General features: G+C 38.9%; 1 long non-coding RNA gene across 1 annotated transcript in view; it reads right to left on the minus strand.

Annotated features, from left to right (window-relative positions):
* Positions 1-11,020, minus strand: part of LOC126073226 (uncharacterized) — a 36,148-nt gene that overhangs the window by 23,562 nt on the left and 1,566 nt on the right. The window lies entirely within an intron of this gene.

Here is an 11,020-nt window from a genome sequence, read left to right on the forward strand (position 1 = left end):
ATGAGGAAAGGACAATATATGAAGATAATCTACTCAGCACACAAAATTAAGTGGGGAAAAAAAACTGTCAACAGCACACAAAAAAAAGACATCAAAATGATGGCACTAAATTCATACCTACCCATAATTACGCTGAAAGTAAATAGGCTAAATGCACCAATAAAGAGACAGAGAATGGCAGAATGGATTAAAAAACACGATCCATCTATACGCTGCCTACAAGAGACACACCTTAGAGACGAAAACAAACTAAAAGGATGGAAAAAAAATATATCGAGCAAACAACAAATCAAAAAAGAGAAGGGGTGGCAACACTAATTTCTGACAAAACAGACTTTAAAGTTAAATCCATCAGAAAGGGTAAGGAAGGACACTCTACAATGATTAAATGGACAATATGTCGGAATCTACTCGACAGCAACAGGTTTTTTTATACCAAGAAGATATAACCATATTAAATATTTATGCACCGTATGACTCGGCTGCAAGATACATAAAACAAAGTCTATCAGCATTGAAAAGTAAGATAGACAGCTCCACAATAACAGTAGGAGACTTCAACACACCACTTTCAGCGAAGGACAGGACATCCAGAAAGAAGCTCAATAAAGACATGGAAGATCTAAATGCCACAATAAACCAACTTGACCTCATAGACATATACAGAACACTCCACTCAACAGCCAAGTATACCTTCTTTTCTAGTGCACATAGAACATTCTCTAGAATACACCACGTTAGGTCATAAAGCAAGCCTTAGCAGAATCCAAAACATTGAAATATTACAAAGTATCTTCTCTGACCATAAGACCATAAAAGTGGAAATCAATAACAGGAAAAGCAGTGAAAAGAAATCAAACACATGGAAACTGAACAATACCCTGCTCAAAAAAGACTGGATTATAGAAGACATTAAGGATGGAAAAAAGAAATTCACACAATCCAATGACAATGAAAACAATTCTTATCAGAACGTTTGGGACACAGTGAAAGCAGTGATCAAAGGTCAATTTATATCAATAAATGCACACATACAAAAAGAAGAAAGAGCAAAAATCAAAGAATTATCCCTACAACTTGAACAAGTAGAAAGAGAGCAACAAAATAAACCCTCAGGCACCGGAAGAAGACGTATCATAAAAATTAGAGCAAAACTAAATTAAACAGAAAAACAATCGAAAGAATTAAAAAGACCAAAGGCTGGTTCTTTGAAAAAAATCAATAAAATTGATAAACCATTGTCCAAACTGACAAAAGAAAAACAGAAGAGGAAGCAAATAGCCCGAATAAGAAATGAGATGGGCGATATTACAACAGATCCAGCTGAAATTAAAACAATCATATCAGATTATTACAGAAAATTGTACTCTAACAAATTTGAAAACCTACAAGAAATGGATGAATTTCTAGAAACACATTACCTTCCTAAACTAACACAAACAGAGGTAGAACAAATAAATAGACCCATAACAAATGAAGAGCTTGAAAAGGTAACGAAAAAACTCCCAACAAAAAAAAACCCTGGCCCAGATGGCTTCACTGCAGAGTTCTAACAAACTGTCAGGGAAAAATTAACACCACTACTACTAAAGGTATTTCAGAGCATAGAAAAGCATGGAATACTCCCAAACTCATTCTATGAAGCCAGCATATCCCTGATACACAAGCCAGGTAAAAACATCACAAAAAAAGAAAATTACAGACATATATATATATATATATATATTTTTAACCTGCCTGGTGCTGTCAAGCCTATCCGACTCATAACAACCCCATAGGATAAAGTAGAACTGCTCCATAGAGTTTACGGACCTCTACCCATCATGAATTCAGATGCAAAAATCCTCAACAAAACTCTAGTCAATAGAATTCAACAACATATCAAAAAAATAATTCACCGTGACCAAGTGGGATTCATAACAGGTATGCAGGGATGGCATAGTGGTTAAGTGCTACGGCTGCTAACCAAAGGGTCGGCAGTTTGAATCCACCAGGCGCTCCTTGGAAATTATGGGGCAGTTCTACTCTGTCCTATAGAGTCATTATGAGTCGGAATGGACTCGAAGGCACTGGGTTTGCTTTGGTTTATGCAGGGATGGTTCAACATTAGAAAAACAATTAATGTAATCCATCATATAAATAAAAGACAAGAATCACATGATTTTATCAATCAATGCAGAAAAGGCATTTGACAAAGTTCAGCACCCATTCATGATAAAAACTCTCAGCAAAATAGGAATAGAAGGAAAATTCCTCAACATAATAAATGGCATTTATACAAAGCCAACAACCAACATCATCCTAAATGGAGAGAGCCTGAAAGCATTCCCCTTGAGATCAGCAACCAGACAAGGATGTCCTTTATCACCACTCTTATTCAACATTGTGTTGGAGCTTCTAGCCAGACCAATTAGGCTAGATAAAGAAATAAAGGGCATCCAGGTTGGCAAGGAAGAAGTAAAAATATCTCTACTTGCAGATGACATGATCTTATACACAGAAAACTCTCAGGAATCCTCAAGAAAACTACTGAAATAGAAGAGTTCAGCAGAGTACCAGGATACAAGGTAAATATACAAAAATCAGTTGGATTCCTCTACACCAACAAAAAGAACATGCAAGAGGAAACCACCAAATCAATACCACTTACAGTAGCCCCCAAGAAGATAAAATACTTAGGAATAAATCTTACCAGAGCTGTAAAAGACTTATACAAAGTAAACTACAAAACACTTCTACAAGAAACCAAAAGAGACCTACATAAGTGGAAAAACATACCTTGCTCATGTATAGGAAGACTTAACGTTATAAAAACGTCTATTCTACCAAAAGCGATCTATACATTTAATGCAATTCCGATCCAAATTTCATCAACATTCTTTAATGAGATGGAGAAACAAATAACCAACTTCATATGGAAGGGAAAGAGTCGTTGGATAAGTAAAGCATTACTGAAAAAGAAGAACAAAGTGGGAGGCCTTACTCTACCTGATTTTAGAAGCTATTATACCGCCACAGTAGTCAAAACAGCCTGGTACTGACACAACAACAGACACACAGACCAGTGGAACAGAATTGAGAATCCAGACATAAATTCATCCACATATGAGCAGTCGATATTTGACAAAGGCCCCAAAACAGTTATGGGGAAAAGACTGTGTTTTTACAAATGGTGCTGGAATAACTGGATATCCATCTGCAAAAAAAATGAAACAAGACCCATACCTCACATCATGCACACACAGAGCTCAAAATGGATCAACAACCTAAATATAAAATCTAAAATGATAAAGATCTTGGAACAAAAAATAGGGACAATACTAGGAACCTTAACACATGGCAAAAACCATATACAAAACGTGACTGAAAATGCAGAAGAAAAACTAGATAACTGGGAGCTCCTAAAAATCAAGCACCTATGCTCATCCAAACACTTCACCAAAAGAGTAAAAAGAGTACCTACAGACTGGGAAAAAGTTTTTAGCTGTGACATTTCCGGTCAGCACCTGAGCTCTAAAATCTACATGATACTGCAAAAACTCAACTGTTGTTGTTGTCATTAGGTGCCACTGAGTTGGTTCGGACTCATAGGAACCCTATGCACAACAGAACGAAACACTGCCCGGTCTTGACTGTCCGGTCTTGAGCCATCTTTACAATTGTTGTTATGCTTGAGCTCACTGTTGCAGCCACTGTGTCAATCCACCTCGTTGAGGGTCTTCCTCTTTTCCACTGACCCTGTATTCTGCCAAGCATGATGTCCTTTTCCAAGGACTGATCCCTCCTGACAACATGTCCAAAGTATGTAAGACACAGTCTCGCCATCCTTGCCTCTAAGGAGCATTCTGGTTGTACTCGTTCTAAGACAGATTTGTTTCTTTTGGCAGTCCATGGTATATTCAATATTCTTCGCCAACACCACAATTCAAAGGGGTCAATTCTTCTTTGTTCTTCCTTATTCACTGTCCAGCTTTCACATGCATATGATGCAATTGAAAATACCATGGCTTGGGTCAGGCACACCTTAGTCTTCAGGGTGACATCTTTGCTCTTCAACACTTTGAAGAGGTCCTTTGCAGCAGATTTACCCAATGCAACACGTCTTTTAATTTCTTGACTGCTGCTTCCATGGTTGTTGGTTGGGGATCCAAATAAAATGAAATCCTTGACAACTTCAATCTTTTCTCTGTTTATCATGTGGCTCATTGGTCCAGTTGCGAGAATTTTTGTTTTCTTTATCTTGAGGTGCAATCCATACTGAAGGCTATGGTCTTTGATCCTCACCAGTAAGTGCTTCAAGTCCTCTTCACTTTCATCAAGGAAGGTTGTGTCATCTGCATAACACAGGTTGTTATGAGTCTTCCTCCAATCCTGATGCCCCGTTCTTCTTCATATAGTCCAGCTCCTTGGATTATTTGTCCAGCATACCGATTGAATAGGTATGGTGAAAGAATACAACCCTGAGGCACGCCTTTCCTGACTTTAAACCAATCAGTATCCCCTTGTTCTGTCCGAACAACTGCCTCTTGATCTATGTGAAGGTTCCTCATGAGCACAATTAAGTGTTCTGGAATTCCCATTCTTCACAATGTTATCCACAATTTGTTATAATCCACACAGTCGAATGCCTTTGCATAGTCAATAAAACTCAGGTAAACATCCTTCTGGTATTCTCTGCTTTCAGCCAGGATCCATCTGACATCAGCAATGATATCCCTGGTTCCACATTATCTTCTGAAAGCAGCCTGAATTTCTGGCAGTTCCCTGTCGATGTACTGCTGCAGCTGTTTTTGAATGATCTTCAGCAAAATTTTGCTTGCGTGTGATATTAATGATATTGTTCTATAATTTCCACGTTCGGTTAGATCACCTTTCTTGGGAATAGGCATAAACACAGAGCTCTTCCAGTCAGTTGGCCAGGAATCTCTCTTCCATATTTCTTGGCATAGATGAGTGAGCACCTCCAGCGCTGCATCTGTTTGTTGAAACATCTCAATTGATATTCCATCAGTTCCTGGAGCCTTGTTTTTCACCAATGCCTTCAGAGCAGCTTGGACTTCTTCCTTCAGTACCATCGGTTCCTGATCATATGTCACCTCTTGAAATGGTTGAATATCGACTAATTCTTTTTGGTATAATGACTCTGTGTATTCCTTCCATCTTCTTTTGATGCTTCCTCGTCGTTTAATATTTTCCCCATAGAATCCTTCACTATTGCAACTCGAGGCTTGAATTTTTTTTTCAGTTCTTTCAGCTTGAGAAATGCCATGCGTGCTCTTCCCTTTTAGTTTTCCATCTCCAGTTCTTTGCATGGCATTATAATACTTTACTTTGTCTTCTTGAGCTGCCCTTTGAAATCTTCTGTTCAGTTCTTTTACTTCATCATTTCTTCAGTTTGCTTTAGACACTCGACATTCAGGAGCAAGTTTCAGAGTCTCCTCTGACATCCATCTCGGTCTTTTCTTTCTTTCCGTTCTATTCAATGACCTCTTGCTTTCTTCATGGATGGTGTCCTTGATGTCATTCCACAACTCGTCTGGTCTTCGGTCACTAGTGTTCAATGCGTTAAATCTATTCTTCAGATGGTCTCTAAATTCAGGTGGGATGTATTCAAGGTCATATTTTAGCTCACGTGGACTTGCTCTGATTTTCTTCAGTTTCAGCTTAAACTTGCATATGAGCAATTGATGGTCTGTTCCACTGTTGGCCCCTGGCCTTGCTCTGGCTGATGATATTGAGGTTTTCCATCGTCTCTTTCCACAGATGTAGTCAATTTGATTTCTGTGTGTTCCATCTGGCAAGGTCCATGTGTATAGTCACCATTTACATTGGTGAAAGATGGTGTTTGCAATGAAGACGTCGTTGGTCTTGCAAAATTCTATCATTCGATCTTCGGCATTGTTTCTATCACCAAGGCCATATTTTCCAACTACTGATCCTTCTTCTTCATTTCCAACTGTTGCATTCCAATCGCCAGTAATTATCAATGCATCTCGATTGCATGTTCGATCAATTTCAGACTGCAGCAGCTGATAAAAATCTTCTATTCATCTTTGGCCCTAGTGGTTGGTGCATAAGTTTGAATAACAGTCATGTTAACTGGTCTTCCTTGTAGGTGTATGGATATTATCCTATCACTGACAGCGTTGTAGTTCAGGATAGATCTTGAAATGTTCTTTTTGACAATGAATGCAACACCATTCCTCTTCAAGTTGTCATTCGCAGAATAGTAGACTGCATGATTGTCCAATTCAAAATAGCCAATAGCAGTCCATTTCAGCTCATTAATGCCTAGGATATCGATGTTTATGCATTTCCTTTCATTTTTGACGATTTCCAATTTTCCTAGATTCATACTTCGTACATTCCAGGTTCCAATTATTAATGGATGGTTGCAGCTTTTCTTGTCATTTTAAGTTGTGCCACATCAGCAAATGAAGGTCCTGAAAGCTTTACTCCATCCATGTCATTAAGGTCGACTCTACTTTGAGGAGGCAGCTCTTCCCCAGTCATCTTTTGAGTGCCTTCCAACCTAGGGGGCTCATCTTCCGGCACTATATCAGACAATGTTCTGCTGCTATTCATAAAGTTTTCACTGGCTAATTCTTCTCAGTGTAGACTGGTGGGTCCTTCTTCCTAGTCTGTCTTAGTCTGGAAGCTCAGCTGAAACCTGCCCTCCATAGGTGATCCTGCTGGTATCTAGCATAGCTCCCAGCATCACAGCAAAACACAAGCCCCCACAGTAGGACAAGCTGACAGACACGTGGGGGAAAAATAAAGCTCAACTAGAAAAAGACAAATAACTCATTTAAGAAATGGGCAAAAGATATGAACAGACACTTCACTAAAGAAGATATTCAGGAGGTTAACAGATACATGAGGAAATGCTCACAATCATTAGCCATTAGAGAAATACAAATTGAAACTACAGTGAGATTCCATCTCACTCCAACAAGGCTGGCATTAATCCAAAAAACACAAACTAATAAACGTTAGAGAGGTTCTGGAGAGATTGGAACACTTATACACTGTTGGTGGGAATGTAAAATGGTACAACGACTTGGAAATCGACTTGGCGCTTCCTTAAAAGGCTAGAAATAGAACTACCATATGATCCAGCTATCCCACTCCTTGGACTATATCCTAGGGAAATAAAAGCCTTTACATGAACAGATATATGCACACCCATGTTCACTGCAGCACTGTTTACAATAGCAAAAAAATGGAAGCAACCAAGGTGCCCATCAACGGAGGAATGGATAAATTACGGTATATTCACACAATGGAATACTACACATCAATTAAGAACAGTGATGAATCTGTGAAACATTTCATAACATGGAGGAATCTGGAAGGCATTATGCTCAGTGAAGTTAGTCAGTTGCAAAAGGACAGATATTGTACAAGACCACTATTATAAGAACTCGAGAAACAGTTTAAACAGAGAAGAAAATATTCTTTGATGGTTACGAAAGGAGAGAGGGAGGGAGGGTAGGAGAGCAGTATTCACTAACTAGATAGTAGATAAGAACTACTTTAGTTGACGGGAAAGACAACACACAATTTAGGCGAGGTTACCACAGCTGGACTATACCAAAAGCAAAGAAGTTTCCTGAACAAACTGAATGCTTCGAAGGCCAGCGTAGCAGGGGCAGGGGTCTGGGGACCATGGTTTCAGGGGGTATCTAAGTCAATTGGCATAATAAAATCTATTAAGAAAACATTCTGCATCCCGTTTTGGAGAGTGGTGTCTGGGGTCTTCAACGCCAGCAAGTGGCCATCTAAGATGCATCAATTGGTCTCAACCCACCTGGATCAAAGGAGAATGAAGAACACCAAGGACACAAGGTAATTACGAGCCCGGGAGACAGACAGGGCCACATAAACCAGAGACTACATCAGCCTGAGATCAGAAGAACTAGATGGTGCCTGGCTACAACCAATGACTGCCATGACAGGGAACAAAACAGGGAACCCCTGAGGGAGCAGGAGAGCAGTGGGATGCAGACTCCAAATTCTCATAAAAAGATCAGACTTAATGTTCTGACTGAGACTAGAAGGACCCCGGTGGTCGTGGCCCCCAGACCTTCTGTTGGCCCAGGACAGGAACCATTCCCAAAGCCAACTCTTCAGACAGGGATTGGACTGGACAATGCTATGGAGAGTAATGCTGGTGAGGACTGAGCTTCTTGGATCAGGTGGACACTTGAGACTACATTGGCATCTCCTGCCTGTAGGGGAGATGTGAGGATAGAGGGGGTTAGAAGCTGGAGAGATGGACATGAATAGAGAGAGTGGAGGGAGGGAGAAGGCTGTCTCATTAGGGGGGGAGCAATTGGGAGTATGTAGCAAGGTGTATACAAGTTTTTATGTGAGAGACTGACTTGATTTGTAAACTTTCACTTAAAGCACAATAAAAAGAGTGGGAAAATGGACAGGCACGCTACCACAGCCATGTCTGCCTGAGTCCAGGAAAATTGTAGAATAGACAGAAGTGGGAAAACAGACAAGCACACTGTCACAGCCATGTCTGCCTGGGCCCAGGGGAACTAGAGAATAAGCAAGAATGGGAAAATTGACAAGCATGCTGCCACAGCCATGTTTGTCAGAATCCATGGAACCTTAGAATCATCAGTATACATTAACATTACAAAATGGGAAAAACCATTGAAAGCTTCATCTTTTCATAGATTGGCTAGAAACTTCAATCTTACATTTTGAATTGCCTTTGTTAACAATCATTGGTACATGTTTCAGGAAGGACAGTCAGGAGGGTCTTCATTGGTCCAACAAATTTTCCACTCACTAAATGCTAACAGAAAAAGATAAAGAGTAGAAAGTCTTGCGTGTTTTGTTTGACTCGCTTATGTGTAAGGTTCTCGAAAAGATATTTTCTTCCCTAGAAGATATTTCCCAAAATTATCTTAGCTACTGTCTTTATATCTCAGGGCCCAGTTGATGTGTCCTTGTGCGTACCTGTGAGTCCAGCTTCAGCTGGGTCACATTCTCTATGTTCAATGACAGGGACTATTATTTAGAAAATACTATTTTCTAAATCGAGGTATTGAATAAACAAAAAGTCAACTCTCAAAATTCCATGAAATAAGTAGTTTAAGTGCCAGAAAAAAAATTCTTGGACACTAGTGAAACATCTACAGATGACAGCCTAGTCCTCTAACAGTCCTATTGTTCTTATCAATAAGCTGTGTGGTATAATTCAAACTCAGAAAGCATTCATTTACTTTATATTTGCCAAAAGATATATCACATCGTAAATGAAGAAATCTGTTCATGCCCATTTTATGGACTGAATTATGTCCCCCCAAAAATGTATCAATTTTGTTGGGCCATGATTCCCAGTATTGCGAGGTTGTCCTCCATTCTGTGACTGCAATTTTATGTTAAAGAGGATTAGAGTAGAATTGTAACACCCTTATTCAGCTCACATCCCTGATTCAATGTAAAGGAAGTTTCCCTGGGCCATGGCCTGCATCATCTTTTATTTCTCAAGAGATAAAAAGGAAAGAGAACTGAGCAGAGAGGGAGGGACCTCATACTACCAAGAAAGCAGTGCCAGGAGCAGAGTGGACACGAGGTCCCTTTGCAGAAAAGCTCCTAGTCCAGGGAAAGATTGCTGAGAAGGCTGATAGAGAGAGAATGCCTTCTCCTGGAGCTGATGCCCTGAATTTGGACTTTTAGCCTACTTTTGTATGAAGAAGTAAATTTCTCTTTGTTAAAACCATCCACTTGTGGTATTTCTGTAATAGCAGCGCTAGATAACCAAGACACCCCACATTACATATCCCTTCTTCTCATGCACTAGATTCATCTTTTGTGCCTTTGGAATGGTTTCTGTGATTTAAAGATCTTAAGTTGTACTGTAAAATAATAGAAAATTTTTCTCAAAAGAAACTTCATCATATGTTTGTTTGGCTCACTGAACTCACCTTGTTTGAATACAAGAGTTATATTTCAGGGTCTCCCGAATGAAATAATCAAAACAAATCTGTAAAAAATACCTATTAAAAAAGAGTGTTTTACTTAAAAATAAAACACTATATTGGGAATGGACCATGGAAATAACGGACAAAGAAGCAATTAGTGAGAAAAAGCAAATGGCTGAAATAAACCTCAAGTTACAGAGTACTCTACACTGAACTTTATTCAATACCTAATATACTATACTGTTTCATCTTCTAAACAATAAGCTACTTGAGGGCAAACATTGCGTCCTTGTTCTTTCCGCAATGTTTAGCATAGTCCCTGACATCTAGAAATAATAAAAATAGCTAATTAGCATTTGTCAGGTGTCAGGCTCTGCTGGTTCTTTAACATACATTCTCTTAGCTCCTCTCAACAACCTATGAGATAATATGATTAGTTCCAATTCACTGATGAAAAAACCGAAGCTCACAGAGATTGATTTAACTGAGATTTTATAGAATCTAAGTGACTGAGTCAAGAACTGAACTTAAGTCTGAAAACTCACTGTTTCCATAATATCCACTCTATTCATGTATTGAATAGTAGTAAATACACGTTTTCTAAATTGATGAATGTTTTTCTATCTTCTTCAGAATAGAGATTTTATTCTGATCAAGGAAATCCTTTCATTCAACTCACATAACTGTTATTACAAGTAAGACATGACAGAAAAAAGGAAGTCTAGATGTTAAGCAGCTTATGATCCCATTTGGATGGCATCTCTGAATAAATTTAAGACAGTTATCTAAATTTTCTCAGGATTACTTTGAATTCTTAAAAGGAAGGGGTATATTATATCTAGGGAGATAAAATAAAATATGGAGGGTCGAAGAGACTTTCAATGCAGTTTTGTCTATATATTTCAAATGAAGACTTGTTTGTCTCCTCCTCCTCCATCTCCTCCTCCCTGTCCTCGTGCTTTTTGGTCTGATTACCCCTCTTTAAATAAAGTGTACATAGAACTTTGTCAAACCCACATGTCAGTGATTTTAAAGCTCACTACCAGCTTTTTTCTTTTTATTATATAATCCAGATC

Source organism: Elephas maximus, chromosome 3 (genome assembly GCF_024166365.1).
Source record: "Elephas maximus indicus isolate mEleMax1 chromosome 3, mEleMax1 primary haplotype, whole genome shotgun sequence".
In the NCBI taxonomy this organism is placed as follows: domain Eukaryota; kingdom Metazoa; phylum Chordata; class Mammalia; order Proboscidea; family Elephantidae; genus Elephas; species Elephas maximus.